The 23,133-nt window shown below is 32.4% G+C and overlaps 1 long non-coding RNA gene across 4 annotated transcripts; it reads right to left on the bottom strand.

Annotated features, from left to right (window-relative positions):
- Window positions 1-7,513: 7,513 nt before the first annotated feature.
- LOC139844239 (uncharacterized) lies at window positions 7,514-10,470 on the bottom strand. 4 transcript variants are annotated; one of them, XR_011757886.1, is made up of 7 exons: window positions 10,144-10,470; window positions 9,841-9,979; window positions 9,606-9,719; window positions 8,983-9,049; window positions 8,145-8,376; window positions 7,867-8,052; window positions 7,514-7,773 (listed from the first exon to the last, which is right to left on the bottom strand). It is a non-coding gene; the product is annotated as an uncharacterized lncRNA (long non-coding RNA). The 4 variants fall into 4 exon arrangements; XR_011757885.1 differs by having other exon boundaries at window positions 9,606-9,716; XR_011757884.1 differs by having other exon boundaries at window positions 9,606-9,997.
- Between the last annotated feature and the right edge of the window lie 12,663 nt (window positions 10,471-23,133).

Here is a 23,133-nt window from a genome sequence, read left to right as displayed (position 1 = left end):
AACATGATTTAAAGTGTCAACCAAAAGGTTGGTGAGTTCATAGGTTTATCATAACAATCATTTCAATATTTTAATAGACCACAAGAATTCATATTCATAAACATTTCAATAAAAATATTCTAAGTTGTTGAGCACTTGGTAACCATACTTAACTAATAATCAAAGTCGCATATTCCCTTTATTATGAAATCTCACTACACTGTACCAAGTGTAGCCTACAAAATGAAGTACTGTGCAACCGTTGAATACTGGTCGTCCAGTCCGGTTGGGGTTGTCAGGCCCGATAGATCTATCAACAGGATTCGCGTTTACAATACCACATGTAAATAGTAGTTACCAAGCTACAGGGAAGTATGCCAGTGGTACAACTCAACGTAGAATATATTTTTAAGTACTTGTGTCTATTTCGTAAACATTTATAAAAGCAGCGCATGTATTCTCAGTCCAAAAATATATATTGCAAAAGCAATTAAAAAGGGAGCAAATGAAACTCACAATACGATATTTTTTAGTAAAAATATGCATACGGCGGAACTGAACAATGCAAGGTTGACCTCGGATTCACGAACCTCAAAGAAGTAGTCCTTAAAAAATGCCCAAGTCCGGGTTTAAACCCGCGACCTCTCGCTTACCCATACACCCCTTAACCATGGCTCCAATTCTGTTTTTGTGATATAACATATACTTTAATTCCTTTTATCCAATATTTCTATCTTCTTCTTTTTCTTAAAATTAATCAATCAGTGGTAAATCAACCATAACATCATCATCTAATGTATCCTGTGATTATCAAAATCATCATTTTCGTTATTTCATTTTATTATTGCCATCATCAGCATGACATCGACTTCATCATAACATCATGATCATAACATCTTCTTTATCTTTTATTCATTATCATCATTCATCATAATCTTACGTGTGTTCCTCGTCATCTTTCGATATTATCACTAACTTATATCATCAATACATCTATTCAGCCCAACAAAGAACATAAGCTAGATTTTGACCCAATTAGAACTAGAACATGGGACACGGCCCAACAAACAAAAACCCCACGGCCCAAGTAAAGATTGTTTAACCCAATTATTGCTTAAACTTTTTGTGTCGGCTGGAATGAAGAAAACGAAAGGAAAGAAATAAAAAAATGCACGTGTAAAAACTCTTTCACTGTTTTCATCTTTTCCTTAATCATCATCATCTTTACACTTTTGCTCAACAGGAGACATTAGCTAGCAGCGGGCCAAACAGAAACAGGAATACAGCAATAATTCATGATGGGATTGAAGTGATTCTCGACTGGAAGCAGAAGAAAAGCAATAATCGTAATAGAAGCCATCAAATAGGAATAGTAGCAGAGAAAAAGAAAAACGATTTGCAGCTGCAATAGGAACAATAAAATGGTCTGTAGCAGTTTTAATGGTGTGGTGGTTTACGGTTGATTATGACTGAAACAGTATCAAAACAGTGCAGCAGCAGTAATTACTCTAACAACTTGCAGGTGGCGGTGGTATGTGCGTGTTATAACAGAAACAACAGCTTCTGCTACTGTATAGCTTCGATAGAAATCAGAAAAGGAAAGTAGGAACAAACGGTGTTGGAAGTGTCGATGGTGAGAGAGTTTATAAGGGTGGTGGTAGTTTGGATTGTTCACGATGCAGACAGAAAATAGTAGTAATGGATTGTTGTCTCTGTTTCGCAAGAGTTGGAATGAACAAGGTCATATCATGAGTAAACAGAAAAGAAATAAATCAACGTATGAATGGTGGGGGTTAATGGTGATGGAGTTTCTCGGTGGGGATCAAGGTGATAGCAGGTTGTATGGGTTTATGGGTGATCGATAAAAATGAAGAAAGGAGATGGGTTCATGTTTATTTATTGCAGATAAAATAGATAGATGGGTGTTGGAGGTGAGGTTGAGGGTGGTGGTTTAATACTCGGTTGAACTAGAAATCAATAAAGGTTCGGTTTTCATTTGTTAATAGAATCATAAGCATGTTGACGGCGGTAGTAAGGTGGTCATGAAGAAGCAAGATGGTGGTGAGGGCCGTAGGTGGTGTGGTCTTCATGATACTTGTAGGGTGGTGGTTGCATACGGTTGATGATGGGGTGGCGGTAATGGGAGGTAAAAGAAGAGGAGGAGGATGAAGTGGGTGTGTCTTTGATCCCGGGTTTACAACGATCCATATAGAAGAAAAATACCATACAGAGAGAGAGGTTCGTGTTTGATCAAGGAAAAATAACAAAAATATTATGTAGTATATGGTGATCGTGGTTTGTTTGCAACGAATTACACATAGCAGCAGTAGTATTCGACAACAATGGTCTGTGATGATGTGTTTGGTTTTTCTTGAAGATGGAAGGTGGCTAGTTCCAATTGCAGAAAATGTTTAAGTATGCATATATATATATAATTTATATTGTGGAATGAAAACAAATGCACACAGTAATCTTATTAACTAATGTGTGTCAAATTGATTCACGGGTGTTGAAAGCCATAAAATAAATAATATTATAATAATAATAATAACACAGTAATAACAATATTTTCAAGAATTAAACAGTTAGCAGACGATAATTTGGTTGTTTCCTACCGACAACTTTAATGAGCTAATATATCGTACCCCGTTGATAGTTAGTGGCGGATAAAAAGTCCTCTAAAAAAATCCCAAATTTTTAGATTAATTATATTTATTTATTTTGGTCATTATGGTATAAAATTTGATCATTAATTTAATAAATAAAAATTACATTAACTGTCCCTCTCATAATTGGGTAAAATATAAAAAATATTAAAATTTAATATCTAGGTCCTAAATATATTTTTAGTAAGTCTAAAATTTGTAGAACTCATTTTTGAATCACCGTTTATTTTAAAATTACATAAGTTTGATTTTAACTTCCTTATTATCGATCGAATGACAATTGAGTGTTATTGTTGCTTACAAAATAAATTCAAAACTATATATACATTCATTATACATTATTTATATATATAGTTATTTTTTTAAATAATAGTTATTATATATTTTATTTTACATTATTATTTTTAACAATTACGTCGTATATTATTTCAATTTATATTTTAAGTTCATATATTTTAAATATATATGTATCTATTTACAAATAGTGGTTCGTGAATCGTCGAGCAGTCGAAGGGTAAATGTATACATGAAAGCAAATTCAAAATTTTTGAGACTTATCTAACAGACTTTGCTTATCGTGTCGGAAACATATAAAGATCAAGTTTAAATTTAGTCGGAAATTCCCGGGTCGTGACAATATATATATATATATATATATATATATATATATATATATATATATATATATATATATATATATATATATATATATATATATATATATATATATATATATATATATATATATATATATATTCATATTCGAGTTGGGTACTCGAAAGGGATGATGTTATTGAATGGCACAAAGTCATAGCATGTTGGGGGTGATGGACGGTAGTTAGGCTGTACCCATCACTTGCATTAATTTCTTATGTTTCTCGTGCAAGTGGGAGATTGAAGGTATTTCATATGCCCGAGAGACATATTAAATTAATGTGGCTAATATGTTATGATCCAAGTCGGGTCATACCCAATAACAAGCTTACCGACACCTTATAAGTATTTAATCTTAACGATTGGTTCGTTAAGTAAATACGCGACACTTGAACTTTAGAAAATCGGTTTTCTAAAGTATTTTCACTTGAGAAATTATTTGGATAATTTATACATTGAGGAATTAATTATTTAAGGGTTTAAATAATTAAAATGTGTTACATTTTATAAAAGGTTTTATAAAAATGTGCAAGTAACAAATAAATGCATGTGTTTACATAATATTTGTTAAACAAATTCCTTTTACAATACCCCACATGGAAGTGGCGGTTTTGGTCTTCCAAGGGAGACAAACAATGCAATCTTTTGTTACTTTTCATATGCACATTCCCTCAAGTGCATGCTAGTCTCTAATAACCAAGCTTGACTCATTCTTTAAGTGATATAGTTTCATATACACACAAGAACTCTCTCTTGAGGCTGCTGGCTGAAATTAGTAAGCAACAAAGAAGGGTTCATTAGCTTGGTTTCTAGCTTAATAAGTGTCTTAAAATCCTAACTAATTCAAGGAAGGTGTTGGTGATTGAAAGCTTGGGGTATGCTACACTTGAGGCTTCAAGTTAGAAGCTTTAATTCATTCATATTCATCATCATTAGCTGCTGTCCCTGGTCGAAATTTTCAGCAAATTACAAGGGGTTTCAAGCTTGCTAGACAAGGTAGTTAAGGTTCTAAGGTCTAGCTAACTTAAAGCGTGTTGTTGGTGCATCAAAGGCTTGAAGTTCTACATATTTGTTCATCATCTTATAAGCATTTTGGACAGCCCTTAAACTTGTTTTAAGGAGGTATATAACTCTCCCTTTCTTGTTAATTTGTAAGCATGATTTCACAACTTGATCCTATTGGGATTTAACTTTATATTGGTTTAAAGATCAACAAGTTAAATTGGTAATTTCACGCTTCCGTTTTGATTATAATCTTAAATGGTTTTAAGAGTTTCAAACTTGTTAAATCCCAACATAATCAATATACCTTAACACCTTAGATGATCATGCCTTGCACGATAACAAAAGACGTGCATCACCAGCCAAATCATTAGGCTTTGAAGCCGTTTGTCGAACCAGCTTAGCACCGATGTTTTCAGCAGGATCTTCTAATTCAACCTATATTAATAAAATGATAAAATAGAAAAGTTATTAAATTTTCTTCCAAAGATAATATTATTGATTCCTAAAAATTCAAAATATAAATAATGTAAGGTTGTTGTTCAATTTTAACAAACCTCTTTTGTTACAGACACACCTTCATTGGCAAGTTTGTTGACACCACAATTACAAATGTCATAACTTGAGTTCAAGTATTTACACTCACGGTTTAGTTCTATAGCAGACACCTATTTTAATACGGAGTAATTAAATAAGCAACTTTAGATATAACCTATATTAGGATATTCAATAAACAACATGACTTACAAAGAACCTTAAAATACAGATCGTGTAACACGTCTGCAGAGACTGATTTACACCTTCGTTCAAACACATCCTATTTTTCATATACCCATGAACTATTCTTCACCCCCAACTCACTTTTATCGCCTAAACTGACACCACTTGAACCCGGGTCCTACAACCATATATGACAATGCTAATTAATTTAAATGACATTAACTCCCTTGGTGAAGACGATGCAAAAATTCTAAAATCATTGTGTTCATCATCACAACACTAAACATGAAAAAACACATATGTCAGCTTAATAACAAAGTGTAAATTAAAGAAATAATAGATACGTAAAAAAAAATGAAAGACATCATATGCGTAGCCGACGCATAATTGAGCAATTAGCCATAATGAACTTCAAAGCATCAGATTTGAGTATATTAACGTTAATTAAAATCCCCAGTCCCTGTGTTAGTGTATAATGTGAAGGAAGAAGGTCAATAGAGTTTAATAAAGAAATAAAAACTATCTGCATTTGCTAAAATCTTGATTCCTCTATTTGCAAGGCCAACTCATTTCAATATGTGCTCTTAGTTGTTGTAGTCTTGCTCATCATTCTTTAAGACAACCAAATTAGTGGCCATCATATTGCACAATCTTCTCTGAAGGAGTTATTGTGTTTGCAGAATCGGAAAAAATGCCTGTGAAACTATGCATAATTAAACAAACAACCACTCTGTGTTCATTCAAAGGAAAACCAAATATACATGACCAATGAACATAGTGGAGCAGGAAAATAAACATAATGGAGCAGGTAAAAACAAACAAAGGAAATTAAACAAATACAACATAACCAAAAATTAATAGAAATCTAAGAGACCAGTGACCAATAAACGGAACTTGTATTAGCGTCTTTTGCACTTGTTTCAATTAACGGAACTTGTATTAGCTACTGTCTTGCCAACATATCACCCACGTTTATCGATTTCATCCACATCGATCGATCAGAAGATGATTATTCCATACGTTTGAAACCCTAATTGGCATGACTAACCCTAATCTGAAACCCTAATTAATAATCGATCATACGAAGATGAATAGTTGAGTGAATTTGTGATGTATTAGGGTTTGTAGCAGATGGATTGGAGTTGGGGCGCAAAAGATGAGAGTGAGAGAGTAGTGGGATTTTTTCTGCGTGATTTTTTCTTGACGATTTAAATTGCCAGCGTGGAATTTCTGATGATTAATTAGAGTTAATGGTGATTAAATACTGAATTTACACGTAAGATTTCATGATTAAGGAGTAATTAGGGACTGCCATGTTGGATTTATGTTCGAGATTTAAATGTATGTATGTATATGTATGTATGTATGTATGTATGTGTATGTATGTATGTATGTATGTATATGTATGTACTAGATTTTAAGAGCCCGTGCGTTGCACGGCAGCTCTATAAATTACTATTCGAAAACGTTCATATATGAAACGATTAAGTGTATGATACAATAACAAATTTATAATAAATCTAAAATGTCATACATGGTTCTAAAATTTCGCCAAAAACATAAACATACATATTCGACCTTCACATGGAGAAGTTAACACAATTGCGTTCACTTTTAACTGTTTTCCCACCGACATCAACCGAAAAACAACCTGTTGGTGAAACGAACATAGTTTTAATCAAAGATAATCAGGGAGACCGTTATTGTCCATTATTGCTAATTGTCTCATGATGCACCGTCAAGGTTCATAAGGGAGCCCGTTATTACTAACTGTCTCACAATGCACATTTTCATTCATAATATCAAATCAAATCAAATTAATATAATAGCAAAAGTGGATTACTGTAAATATATTCATGGTAATTTTCTTTAAAAAAAACCTCAAATAATTTGGAAAGGAGAAGGGTTATGAGTCAACTCAACTTGTTTTGACCCATAACAAACATTACTTGTTTCTTAAACCCCTAACCTACCCATTTTGCTACTTCAAGTGAAACAACTCGCATTTATGAAAGTGTCTTGTATATAAGAAACAACCCGCAAGTATCTCTTAATAGAATACAATAGTTCAAAAGGTACAAAATTAACCCACATACCCAATTCATTTGATCGTGCCTCAACGCCTCCATGTCTGAAACATTGCCTTGAACAATCATAAAAATATATAAATCACTATTGGTTGCACATTATAATATCCACAACCAGATTCATTATAAGTCACAATGATAGCATACCTGCATCATCAATAAATTACTGATATTTGGAAGCCTTTTAGAGTGAAACTACAACATGTGGAGCAACCACAGTAAAGATGTGAACAACCTAACACAAGTAAGAACTATGGAGTAATTAACGAAAGTAGAAAACAAATTTTTTTCATCCAAATGTATCATCTTCATCATTAACAAACACTCTTATTGCCTACAATCAAATTACATATTAAATACCTAAACTTCAAAAAAAAAAAAAAAAAAAAAAAAAAAAAAAAAAAAAAACTGATTTCAAAAGCACTACTTGCTTCAAGCAATGAGATGGGCAAACTACTTTTCTAACTTACATCATTATAGTTTACACCCATTAAACATTCAAGATCATTTAGATAATTTGTTGGACTAAAAGTAACCAATCCATATCTCAATCTCATAGAACAAAACCGATGCCCAAAAAGTTGTATTTCTTGAAGAACTCTAAAAATATTATTCTCCACTGAGCAAGCTCCAGTGCTGTTATACCAAAAGACCAAATATCAGCCCTGTAGATTTTGCCAGACAATTATTAATATTCCACTTCTAAATTTTACCGGACAAAATAAAAATTGAAGAAAAAAAAAATTAAGAATACTGACTTGAAGTCATAGCCATGCAATTGTTCCATAACCTCGGGTGCCATCCTGTGAGAATGTAAAAAATAGCAAGTATCATGTCGACCAATGCACTACCATTTGTTGCACCAGCGAGTGACATAATGTAATAATTCCACCAGCGAGTGACATAATGTAATAATTCTTCTCCCATTGCTCCATTATCCATTCCTTCAATGCAAAGAAAGTTCATAAATGACTAAATGTGCAACAATAGTATAATTCTCATAAAAAACAGTGAACTTAAAATTGTTTTTTTTTACCTTGTGCAAGAAAACGGGTGAGAGCTCATAGACTTGTGAACTGAACCCGGTGCCCGCATCCATAACGATAGCCCATAAATTAAGTGAAGATGCAACACATCTAATATTAAGACCATCGTTCTTTCCTTTTTCAATATGTTGGTGGAGTCTTGCATCGATTACATTGTTGTAGTACCTAACAAACAGGTAGCATTGTGAACATAGAGTTGGCTCATCTACAACTGCAATGTACCTACACATGTACTTATCTTCGTTTAGCCTTACATACTAAAAGAGACTTTCCAAAATATGTTTACAAATCATACACATTAGCTTCACATTTACAATCAATTAGTACAGTCAAGTATTTAACATCAGATAAAGATCAAATAACATACGAACAAATCAGTTGGTACAGCCCAAATGAATATAATTTACTATCATTCCCAATCACACAAATATAGGATTTACCATTTATTAACGAAAGCTAATCTTGTATCCAAATGTGGTATTACTGGATCATGTTTAATAATTCCCATTGTTAAAAAAATAGTTTCAATGTAAAATTAAGTGACTCTAGAAATATCAGTAGAAAGAATGAATAAACATGCATTGAAACTATGAAACATATAAAATAAGTTTTACACAACAAATTGAGAAATGGTCCGCCCATTTTCCACCACTATGAAACACTAAATAACCCATTTTATTCAAACAAATCTATAACAAAAATAACAATGAAACCTATGAAACAAAAATAATTCATTTTATTCAAACATGACCTGCCCATTTTATTCAAACATGACCCGCTCATTTTCCAGCACTATGAAACACTAAAGTAAAGAACTTAATTTATCACCTGTTTATAGCAAAACTGACAACCTTCAACGTTGCAATCACATTGTCAAACTACCACATAACTGGACCTGCATAGTTTTCAGATGTAAGAACATAACCATCAACTTTCATTAACAACCCGCCCATATAGCCATCTCAAATAGAAGCAACAGTAGGATACCCGTTGAACATCGTTATTCGTTGAACACAAGTTGTAGTATCTCTTATAAAAGATACTATATGTTGAACATCCCGCCCATATAGTATATCCCGCCCATATAGTATTCATATAGTATATCTCTAATAAACGCATAATGATGTTCAACTATATGTTCAACTATATGCATTACTATCATTAACGACAGTGGTAAATCTAATAACAACTTTATTCAGGATCACACTCCTATCCATATCATCAACATGATTATAGAACTGCAAATAATACAAAGAAGAAAACTAAAACCATTCAATACTAAGTCAAGTACACTGGATAAAATTAAGAGTTCAAGTGGCGCACATTAAATAACTAATAACACAAGTTCAATTTTACATTGAAAGACTGTCAAATTGGGTATACTACAGACAATAACAAAGCTGAATTTTATGAGATTTAATGTGTATGTAATAAACTAATTGAATGCTTACAATGGTGTTAACGGCCTACCACCAAGGGATCTAATGGTGCAAAGGGCAGCTATTCAAGCAGCTGTTGTGTTAATGGCGTGCCACCAAAAAAAAAAAAAATTAAACTCTAATCTGCTATATCCACAACAATGAAAATCACAACATCAAAATTTTGAAACCCTAATTTTTGAATATTAATATAAAATGCCTCAAGATTGTTGATTTATACCAAGAAATTAATGGGTAAACAACATACCTGACAGAGAATGATGAAGGATTGACAAAAAAAACCCTAATCAGATTCGATGTACATCTCGACAAAAACATACTTGAAATTAATCTTTAATTTTAACCATTAGTTCACAGTTACTGAAAACTCAAATCGCTGATTTCACCTGCACCAAAAATCGCCCCTGTAAGATGAGAATCGTAGGCAATGAGTCTTATGAATTGAAGAAGAAATAATTTGGAAATAAAACCCCAAAATTATGAGAGATAGATATAGCCTGTTTGGTTAAAGAATATGAAACCCTAAAGTATGAGAGCGGAAGGTCGATACCCTGTCACCGGATATTTTTCCGGCGAGTTCGAAGTCACAGTTTAAACTGGAATATCCCTTTATTTTTAATATAAATTGGAAATGAGAAGCGGCTTCGAATTCCTAATCAGGCTTCAACGAATTCGTGCTCCACACTGATGTACGACGTCGTCTTCTTCCTTTGAAGTTGTATTCCAGTCACCGGATATTTTTCCGGCGAGAACGAAGAAACCGATGATAATATATAAAATTTGTACGGTTATGCGGAGGAAAACGTGACGGATTCAATGGTGGTAGTGGCGTCGGCTAATACAGCAGCACGAAGGCATTATTGAAGGTGAAAAGGAATTTGGGGTTTTCAATTTAGAAAAGTGATAGTAGTTACGGAGTAGATGTGTAGGGATCTGGTTGTGGGGTCTGTAGCCAATAGCAATTAGACAGTTGTTATTTTCTTGTAATTTAGCCAGAGATAAATAGTCCGATTAGAATATTACACGTGGATAAAAAGTCAGAGAGTGTCTGACTGACTGACACATTGGATATGTCTTTACGCTTTGTAAAGTGTAGAGATGTATATGTATATATGTATAGATTTTATTTTTTTATTTTATTTTTTTGTTTTTTGTAATAAATTAAGTGATTAAGTGAATATTTAATATTGAATTTGTACGGTTCAAGAATCTAAAAAAGACAGTTACTGAATCCTATATATTTTTCATACTATTTGGATCATAATTTTGTTAAAATCTAGGGTGCACACTAAAGATAGTTTATAAGCTTAAGTGTTAAAGGTTGTGAATGTATGGAATTTGTTGTCAGGAAAATTGTTGTTGGTTCCATTGAGCGGCGAAGCCTTTAACGACCATGTGCCTATCCTCGTTAACACTTGACGATCGTTAACGGAGCACTTGACGTCTTGACCCCACGATACTAACCGGTCTTATTTTTTCCGGCAAAAATACGATAAAACTTTTATAACCAAAAAGGAAGTTCATTAAAAAGATGAAACCTCCTTAAACGAATAACATACAAACTATCGAGCTAAACTAAACCAACAATCTAACCAAAGCTCACAACAATAACACAATAGCATGACCAAACAAAATCAAAAACACCGCAGACAAATTAACCCTATAAGGGTAGAGGAGATCCAATCTATACGAAGAACGAAAGATTAAAAACCATCTTAATCAAAAGGCGAAGAACCGAAAAGCACATAGCGAACCCGAGATCAAGCATCCTTGATAATCCCCGAAAGCTTCCATTTCAGCTCCCTACACCGACTTCTTCTTCTTTTGTTTTATAACTTTAACCATAGCTTTTAGAGGCTCGTTTGAATTGACAAGAGTAGTCGTGTCTTGAACGCCCTCCATATTATCAATCATATTAAAAAAATCCGTGAGTGAAGCGTCTGAGACATTGGGCAACTTAACACCCGACTCCTCAACCAACGGATTTATCAAACTTTGTCGCAACGAAAGCGAACTCAACGGAAATTTTTGGACCCACGCCATTATCACGGTCTAGAACATATTCTTCCACATTATTTCCGCAATCAGAGTGTGATGAAGGCTCCCTAATAGCAACAAAAACATCCACAATCTCAGCCTCGTCTCAGCCTCAGTTCATTACAATCTCAGAACTCAAAGAGGACCCTTTGTAGACTTTAGGTTTCGGTATAATATCATTTACGTTTTGAAAAGCCAATAATATTTGGGCTAAACGTTTTTTCTTATTTTCTTAAAATAGGCCTCATGAAAAAGCTCAATATAAACAAATCTCACCTCATTGAGTACCAGTATTATTAAAGGAGGGGCAAGAGTGGAAGAGTGGGAAAAAGATTATTATTTAATGTGCAATTAATGGTTAGGATTAGAATTTGTGATGTAATTAATGACTTTATTCTTGTGCCCTTAGGGCATTAATTAGCCAATCCCATGTTTAAAAGGTGAAATTAGTTCTCAGTATCAAGGATGATACGGATTTTACCAGAAAAATCAAGTATCGATGTTAGTTCACAATGAGCACAAAAGTTTTTGTTTTTAACAAATGAACACATATACTAAAACATAAACCTTTTACATTTTACAAATGAGCACAAAACACTTACGAAGTATTATGTAATATAATTATAACAGGTAAACGTTTGTAATGGGAATATACCATTAACAACTCAATTATTAAAACTTCTACAAAACGTCTACCTAAAACACAAGCTATCGATAACTCACAAATTCGACGCAACGCAACGCAAGGGCTTATCACTAGTTAGATTCAATAGATTAAACAGTTGTAATGGGGATAATAAATTACTAGTAACATGAGAATACAATGTTTACACCACCTAAAAGCACAAACTTGAAGTTGGGTTCATGAACTTTCACATTCAAAAGACTTCTAAAAATAACTGAAATAAACAAGCACTAGCCATTCAAAAAGCTGGTGCAATGCGCTAAAGCTCAAACAATGTTGCAAAAATAAAGACCAAAAGTACAAATGGAGTACAAAAGAGGACCACCATTTGTTTGAACAAAATAAAGACCAAAAGTACAAACTGAGTACAAAAGAGGACCATTTGTTTGAACAAAATAAAGACCAAAATCAAGAACGGAATACAAAAGAGGACCATCCTCTCGGACCATTCGATTTCAAATCTGTGGTAATGATATAACTTGTTCCCCTTTATTTCCTTTGCTCCGTGTTCTGTTACATGAGAAATCGGTTCAAGACCCAAAAAAACACACCTTTTAAAAGCCTCTTTCTGACCGCTTCTGTTGCCCCACGGACCTCTTCCTTCGGTATGATCTTCAGTGTTTGAATTTTGACATATAAATTTCAATTACACAATTAGTTTTTGCTATCGAGTCCAATTAGGAGTGTTCATTGGTTCGATTACTTACTTTACACCGTGTTCTGTCACATGAGAAATTGGTTCAACACCGAAAAAACCACCCTTTAAAGGCCTCTTTCAAACTGTTGCCCCACGGAACTCTTCCTTCGGTTATGGTCTTCACCGGTTCAAGACCGGAAAAACCACCCTTTAAAGCCTCTTTCTGACCACTTCAAACTGTTGCCTTACAAATCTCTTCCTTCGGTTATGGTCTTTCACTGTTTAAAATTAGACATATAAGCTTCAGTTACCTAATTAATTTTTGCTATCGAGTCAATTAGGAGTGTTCATCGGTTTTTTCGGTTTAAACGACTCGGTTTGTTTGGTTTTTGAACTTCTAGGAGCAAAACTGAAACTTAACCGAACTGAATTCATTTGTCAAAATCGAATCGAAACCGAATTCAAATTGAATTTCGGTTAAAACCGAAAAAACAAATAAAATTAAAATTTCATTAAAACACCTATCAATATACAATGCTACAGAGTATGTACGGTTATATGCTACAAACAACATAAATAAATATAACCATTAATACTATGTACGGTTATATGCTACAAACAACATAAATAAATATAACCATTAATAGATGTTACTTCTGAATCAAAATTTGAGTTAGAAAAACATTAAATTGTTATTGTATGTAAATTTAAAATCCAAAACAAAACTTATATATTTCACAATTACAAGATAGTTAATATTATAAGTTTTCAAACACTAAAAGATTCAATTTTCATTGGCTGAATTCGAAAAATCACACACACAAAATTCGGTTTTGAATACGAATTGAGTATTTACCGAATACAAAAAATTTAAAATCGAGAACTGAACCGAAAACAAATATTAAAGTCAGTTTCGATTTTTTATCGATCCAAAAACCGTTTATCACAACTCGGTTTGGTTTTATTCGATTTGAATTTGATTCGCTATTCGCTTTAAATGGTTTCAAAACAGATATTGAACACCCTTAAAGTCAATCCACTTTTTGTTTTGCTAGTTTTTGTCTTAGTGAATAGTGAGTTTTTTAAATTATGACAAGTAGTAACTATCTTTTATCCAAGAGACACCGATCTTCGATTCCAGCAAAAAAAAAAAAGAAGTCAAAACAACATGAAAATAAGTATAAGAGGATTTAAAGAAGTTATGTTATTTACCTTTTCTAAAGCTCTGGAACGCGTCATGTTGATAGCTCTTGTGAACGAATGATGTTGAATCAAACGCCATTGAAGATTTTCTATATGATTCTTAACATACCTCATCTTTAACTGGACAAATTTAGCAGTGGACAAAGAACAAGAAAAGATTATATATATAAATCTACGTTTCGGATGGCAAGTATGGAAATATAAGTTCTAAATGTGCTGGATCATGTTATCAATGGATGGCAAGTATATGGAAATATAAGTTCTAATGTACTGGATGGTAAGTAGGGATGACAATGGATCGGATATGGATCTGATGATGCCATGTCCACATTCATATCCGTTTAATTTTTTCCTCATCCATATCCATATCCATTTGATTTCAGTTCATCCGTCCATATCCATATCCATATCCGATGGATTAAGCGGGTGAATGGATATCCGTTGGATATCAAATGAAATGGTAATCTAGCGATGAATTTATCAATTTAATATAGATTCTAACAAAAATAAATATTTAATCTTGATGTTTTTAATTTGTTACACATGTTTTGATTGTAATTTGTCGCCAATTGTGAATTTAATTAAGCAAAATACGTTATAATATAAGTAGATATACGTTTAAGCTAATTTAAATATGTAACTTTGAATATTGCTAGTAATAATTTAATAATTGTGATTATCACAATCCTTATTTTCGTTAATAATTTAAGAATTTGTAGGTTATATGTATATGTATATCGATATGTAAATGTTTATGCATATATTTTAATACGTATATATGTATGTATAAATGTATTTCGGGTGATAATGGATATATCCGTAGATGCTAAATTTGCATCCATATCCGATCCATGAAATATCTGGATCATCCATATCCATATCCGTTAATCGTCAATTTACAACATCCATATCCATTATAAATGGATCGGATCGGGTGGATGTCCATGGATGAAACATCCATTGCCATCCCTAAGTATGCAAATATTAATTCTAATGTTATGCAAAGAAAAATAAGAGACCCACATTGACGGAACCAAACTTAAATATGGTTATGCCATTCATAAGAGACCCACATTGACGGAACCACTGAAACACGCAATGCATTGGTATAACTCTGAATTTTCATTTTTGAGATGCCGTTTACAGAAGCACGTCCACAATACTAAGAAGAGCCACGAATTAAAGATGGGGTGACAACTAATGACGGGTTTCAAACATCAACAACAACTGGGGTTTCAAATGAAGCAAGCAATTAGTATTCCACTTATACTCAAATTCAAGCAAAAAATTGTGAAATAGCCCAATAAGTTAAGTAAATATTGAATTAAGCAAAATAACACGTAAGATCAAAATTCAACCAGCCATCCAAAATGCTTAAAATAGAAATGGGATGGTTAAAAGTAGTGTTTCATATAAATCATTTACTATTCAGTAATCTGAAACAGATATGAAATTTTGTACATGTACTTGACACATTATTGAGCATAAAACAAATGCGTTTGAAAATCAACAAGAAAGTCAAGTCTGACATCTTTATTAACAATTTGACTAGTTGCATAAAACAATGATCATCACCTGCTAAAAATAGCAAGCACAACAATACAAAGTTGCTAGTATGAGGTCAAGCAAATATACACCCATATATGAAAAACCTTCAACAGCACTTTATGTTCTCACTATGATTAATAATATGACAAGGAACAACACGTCATTCAACATGCTATGTCATCCACAAATCTCACTTACGACACCTAACGAAGTTAAGTTATTTGTATTTTCCAAAGACAAACAAATATTGGCTAAAGTGAGTGTTTATGCAACTGCATTGATAGTGTAAGTAAAGATAGCACAAAAACACATATAAGAAAATGGTTGTGTATTTACCGGATGGCTCGACCTTGTTGATGGCACATGCAACTTTAAATGCTTCCTTTATAGTTACCTTTTCAACAGTGGTGAAGCCAGGTTTTAAAGATGATGAGGGCTCAGTGTCACAGACTTATCTCGATAATCTCATCGTGTGACACTTAGCCACTACTAAGTCAACCTTACTCGAACCTTCCAACGATTTGAGCAACCTATAAAGAACAAATGAGAATAACGGAAAATACTTATAGTGATTGAAAGAACTTTACAATAAAGGATTGAAGAAATTTTTGTGTATTTTGTCAAATGAGGTTGCCCATATTTATACTACTCTTGCTACATAATGGATGAATAAGATTAAATGAAATGAATGACTAGGATCAAAGTATTAGAAACTTCAAATATGTACATAATTCTAGAGATATCCATAGAGTTTTTACATCATTTCAAATATAAACTAAGAAGAGAGTTCTAAAAAACATTCTATGCAATTCTTGGATCTTTCGATTTTAGGTTAATATCACACAATTGGGATACAAAGTGAATGGGTTAAGCCATAAGTTTAATGAATTGTGACATCAACCAATAGTTAAGTAATTAATAATTTTATCTATAAAATGTAACAAAATATCTAGAAAATGAGTTAACAATCATAACAAAGTTTTAAATAGAATATAAATATGAGTCAAACCAATAAATAAATTATATTAAATATAATCTATAACAATTAGTTAATTCTGCACACACATAGGCATTTATCACGAGCTAGTTTGTTGATAGTAGTTAAATAGTTATGATTAGTTAACTATTCATATAACTTATAGTAAAATACAAGATCATTCGAAAAATGTTATCTTTTGTATTAATAGTTAAACGTGTTTACGCTTCTTGAAAGTAAAAGCAATTGTAGAAAATATATCATTAATTTTCCTTTAAATATAAAAAATCAAATAAGTTTTAATTGTAACATAAATACCAGTAATCATAAAATGGTTACACTACATTAATCGCAAGAATTTTCATCAGAAAATATACATCTAAAATAAATAACTAAAATGTTTATAATTAAGTCTATCTTAACTTATTTAATATACGTGATACAAACACAATTACTACATTGAATGAAATTTTTAAAAGAAGAAAAAATAAAAGGAAAACTTACAATCGAAGTGACTAATTGCATATTTGAAGAAAAGTTTAATTGCTCCGTAAAGTATTTGTAATACGTAAAAGGAAATTAAAATTCAATGTATAATGGCTTGAGATATTAGATATAATTGACGTATAATAGGCTTGTTTACTGAATATATTAGTGTCTGTTTAGTTGAGATATAGTTCGTGTAAAACTCAACGTATAATAGAACTTTTTGTGTAGTTAGACTTAGTAGTATATTATATTACATAAATAAGAGACATTGGGGGAGGCTTAGCACCACCATGTCCCCCCTTGTCTCCACCTCTGCTTTTCAACAACGTAACTGCACATGTTGGCCAAGGATTGCAGGTGCTTCAGCTCGTGTTTAGTTCGCAAACCACAATGTTTTATAAATAACTCCAACTTCAATGAACAACAATTCTTTAAGATATTATAACATGAAGTGGAAGAGTACACACATTACACCATATATTAACTTAAGTGTACCGTGGATTTGAGACAATTTCCATCATCAACTACAGGCAACTCGGGATCTCTAACTAAACGAAGAAATGGTCTATACTTACGTGGTCCAAAAAGCAATAATCTAACACTAACAATTGTGCGTTCCGCATAGGCCATATCTTTCACTGCCTCACTTATCTCTTTTGCAATTTGGGATCTTTGATTAGGTGATGATGAATTTTTGTACTACATATAATTAAGCACAAAAAGTGTCACAAGATCATACAAGTTCATCAAGAGCTTGACATTTACATAAAGAAAGCAACAAATAATCATGAATACTTACACTTTCCCGCAAGTTGGAATGATAAACATCACTTTGTCCAACCATATAGTCAAATTTAGACCGATTGGTGATAGCATGTAGTATTTCCCGTCTCATGCCATTTTCCTCATGTTCATCCCCACTTGACCTTATCAAAGGTTCTTCATTCATGTCGACGAGTAGATACATCAACCCCATCACTGTAAGAAGCAAGCATACAGGTTGAGACTTAAACATCATTGAAGCAAAGCTGAAGATGATCCCATTAGACAATTGAGTTCAGTTTTCATGAATATATTACTACTTGATTCAGTTAAATGAATATATTAGAAAATACGCACCCCTCCCCCTTTGTGGAATTAATTGCACCAGCTAACTTCAAAAGAATTCTCAGTGACTTGTCTGAAGTGACATCTTTATCCCTAAAAATTTTATTTATCTAGGGTAAAAAAAAAAAGAAGAAAAAAAAATAGACATTTGAGAATATATACCCAAGTAAAGGTGTAACACTACCTTCGATCTTTTACTGTAAATTTTCATAAACAACGCTTTAGATGATACTGCTTCATTATTTTGGCCAATGAAGTTCCCGTCACTCTCAGTTCAAGACCCAGTTTCCAGTTTATCAAATATCATACGACAACTGGAATATACATTGTGAGATTCACTAGATGCAGCAGTATTGGCACGACGCTCCTATTGATCAACATCATACTTAAATTGTCATTTCTTGAAAATGATTGCTTTAATAAAAGGATATAATATAATAAACATAATAGATGCTGATTACCCTAGCCAAATTATCCTCATTGGTTTCGGTAACAAATGGATTTGTTGAGAGTTCGGGCCATTTCCTTTTCTAAGGATTCTGCTCCCATGATTTTGACAAACAGTTTTTACTTAATCTTAAAATAAAATTATTAACATGTACAAAAATATAAGTATTAAAGAAAAAGGTTTATCTACCTACCTTATGGAGCAAACCCTCGAGTAAGCTTTTGAAACTAGAGCTCATGTATTCTGGGTATTTTACGGGATCCTGGCAGCTAGTAGAATAAAGACAAATTAGTACATCACGTAACGGTTTTCACCATTAATGCATACACAACTTGTACATTTGTTATCTGTAAAGTTCATCTTTTGATCCAGCAGTAAATGGGTGTACCCCAACATATAATAGGTACCTGAATAAAAACGAGTGAACTCACTTGCATATAGATAATGAATAGACTTCAACAATTACCTTTTTGATCAATCACCCCACTTTATTAGCTCCAACTAATGAAAATCAGTTCCGTTGTTTGTGTTAACTTGTGATACGTGTATAGCCACCTAGTGGGTGGCATGTCTAATGCTCATCAAGAAAGAAATGGCAAGTGAATAACGTAATAGCTTACGGTATGATACCCACGGACCACAGATCAGCACTATCGTTGTAAGGCAGTTTCAGTACCACTTCGGGAGCTAGGTACAAAGGAGAACCTGAAATAAAATATGCATATGTGTCAACAATTAAAACAAACTTAGAGAGGTCAAGTCAGAAGATACTCAGACAGAATTGCTAGTACGTTACTTTATACCTTTTATTGATTTCACATTAGGGGTGTACCTTCTTATAGTATTCGTGTAGATCGAAAATCACAGATCTGTTTTAATCAAAAATAATAAGCGATAACGTGTTACAAAAGTGACGTTAACAATAGATGTGTCAACTAACCTTAACTATACCCCTGTCACATATCAAAATGTTTTCAGGCTTCAAGTCACGATGAATGACAGACTTGTGATGTAAATACTCCAAGCCTCTAACCTGAATAGTATAAAAAGGCGCAACATGATGTTAAAATATATTGTATGTAATCCTAAATTATTATTAGCTAATTCTAAAGTAAATTGCATAACAGCTTCTCAACCAAAACCAATTTTGACCCAAATACAAAGTTCTTCAGCCCAAAACAGAGCTTCAAGACTAAGAAAAATTTGTTACTGATGTGGACAGATTTTTTGACCCAAATACAAAGTGTATTAGCCCAAAACTAAGCTGAGATATGAAACATCACTAGCTAAGATACGATTAAAGTCGCAAAGTATTGTGTATTTTATATGGTATTTCGAGAAAGTGTAAGGTGTTGTGTGAAAACTGTTAAAAAGCAGTAAAAGATTATATTCTACTGTAGAAAAATCAGAAGCTCAACTGCTCTAGGGTCTATATGTTTGTAAAGATGGATGGATGTAGTGACCTGAACTTTTCCATGTTTATATATATTAATTGAGATTGATATTTGCATGATTAAATGTTTCCAACATGTTAAGAAATCAAACTTGTTAAGACTTGATTAATTGAAATATGTTTCATATAGACAATTGACCACCCAAGTTGACCGGTGATTCACGAACTTTAAAACTTGTAAAAACTATATGATGACATATATATGGATATATATATAGTTAACATGATACTATGATAAGTAAACATATCATTAAGTATATTAACAATGAACTACATATGTAAAAACAAGACTACTAACTTAATGATTTTAAACGAGACATATATGTAACGATTATCGTTGTAAAGACATTTAATGTATATATATCATATTAAGAGATATTCATACATGATAATATCATGATAATATAATAATTTAAAATCTCATTTGATATTATAAACATTGGGTTAACAACATTTAACAACATCGTTAACCTAAAGGTTTCAAAACAACACTTACATGTAACGACTAACGATGACTTAACGACTCAGTTAAAATGTATATACATGTAGTGTTTTAATATGTATTTATACACTTTTGAAAGACTTCAATACACTTATCAAAATACTTCTACTTAACAAAAATGCTTACAATTACATCCTCGTTCAGTTTCATCAACAATTCTACTCGTATGCACCCGTATTCGTACTCGTTAATACACAGCTTTTAGATGTATGTACTATTGGTATATACACTCCAATGATCAGCTCTTAGCAGCCCATGTGAGTCACCTAACACATGTGGGAACCATCATTTGGCAACTAGCATGAAATATCTCATAAAATTACAAAAATATGAGTAATCATTCATGACTTATTTACATGAAAACAAAATTACATATCCTTTATATCTAATCTATACACCAACGACTAAAAACACCTACAAACACTTTCATTCTTCAATTTTCTTCATCTAATTGATCTCTCTCAAGTTCTATCTTCAAGTTCTAAGTGTTCTTCATATATTCTACAAGTTCTAGTTACATAAAATCAAGAATACTTTCGAGTTTGCTAGCTCACTTCCAATCTTGTAAGGTGATCATCCAACCTCAAGAAATCTTTGTTTCTTACAGTAGGTTATCATTCTAATACAAGGTAATAATCATATTCAAACTTTGGTTCAATTTCTATAACTATAACAATCTTATTTCAAGTGATGATCTTACTTGAACTTGTTTTCGTGTCATGATTCTGCTTCAAGAACTTCGAGCCATCCAAGGATCCGTTGAAGCTAGATCCATTTTTCACTTTTCCAGTAGGTTTATCCAAGGAACTTAAGGTAGTAATGATGTTCATAACATCATTCAATTCATACATATAAAGCTATCTTATTCGAAGGTTTAAACTTGTAATCACTAGAACATAGTTTAGTTAATTCTAAACTTGTTCGCAAACAAAAGTTAATCCTTCTAACTTGACTTTTAAAATCAACTAAACACATGTTCTATATCTATATGATATGCTAACTTAATGATTTAAAACCTGGAGACACGAAAAACACCGTAAAACCGGATTTACGCCGTCGTAGTAACACCGCGGGCTGTTTTGGGTTAGTTAATTAAAAACTATGATAAACTTTGATTTAAAAGTTGTTATTCTGAGAAAATGATTTTTATTATGAACATGAAACTATATCTAAAAATTATGGTTAAACTCAAAGTGGAAGTATGTTTTCTAAAATGGTCATCTAGACGTCGTTCTTTCGACTGAAATGACTACCTTTACAAAAACGACTTGTAACTTATTTTTCTGACTATAAACCTATACTTTTTCTGTTTAGATTCATAAAATAGAGTTCAATATGAAACCATAGCAATTTGATTAACTCAAAACGGATTTAAAATGAAGAAGTTATGGGTAAAACACGATTGGATAATTTTTCTCATTTTAGCTACGTGAAAATTTGTAACAAATCTATTCCAACCATAACTTAATCAACTTGTATTGTATATTATGTAATCTTGAGATACCATAGACACGTATACAATGTTTCGACCTATCATGTCGACACATCTATATATATTTCGGAACAACCATAGACACTCTATATGTGAATGTTGGAGTTAGCTATACAGGGTTGAGGTTGATTCCAAAATATATATAGTTTGAGTTGTGATCAATACTGAGATACGTATACACTGGGTCGTGGATTGATTCAAGATAATATTTATCGATTTATTTCTGTACATCTAACTGTGGACAACTAGTTGTAGGTTACTAACGAGGACAACTGACTTAATAAACTTAAAACATCAAAATATATTAAAAGTGTTGTAAATATATTTTGAACATACTTTGATATATATGTATATATTGTTATAGGTTCGTGAATCAACCAGTGGCCAAGTCTTACTTCCCGACGAAGTAAAAATCTGTGAAAGTGAGTTATAGTCCCACTTTTAAAATCTAATATTTTTGGGATGAGAATACATGCAGGTTTTATAAATGATTTACAAAATAGACACAAGTACGTGAAACTACATTCTATGGTTGAATTATCGAAATCGAATATGCCCCTTTTTATTAAGTCTGGTAATCTAAGAATTAGGGAACAGACACCCTAATTGACGCGAATCCTAAAGATAGATCTATTGGGCCTAACAAACCCCATCCAAAGTACCGGATGCTTTAGTACTTCAAAATTTATATCATATCCGAAGGGTGTCCCGGAATGATGAGGATATTCTTATATATGCATCTTGTTAATGTCGGTTACCAGGTGTTCACCATATGAATGATTTTTATCTCTATGTATGGGGTGTGTATTGAAATATGAAATCTTGTGGTCTATTATTATGATTTGATATATATAGGTTAAACCTATAACTCACCAACATTTTTGTTGACGTTTTAAGCATGTTTATTCTCAGGTGATTATTAAGAGCTTCCGCTGTCGCATACTTAAATAAGGACGAGATTTG

This window comes from Rutidosis leptorrhynchoides, chromosome 4, assembly GCF_046630445.1.
Source record: "Rutidosis leptorrhynchoides isolate AG116_Rl617_1_P2 chromosome 4, CSIRO_AGI_Rlap_v1, whole genome shotgun sequence".
NCBI classification, from domain to species: domain Eukaryota; kingdom Viridiplantae; phylum Streptophyta; class Magnoliopsida; order Asterales; family Asteraceae; genus Rutidosis; species Rutidosis leptorrhynchoides.
The sequence above is the reverse complement of the archived record's forward strand: the minus strand, read 5'-3'. Positions and strand labels throughout refer to the sequence as shown.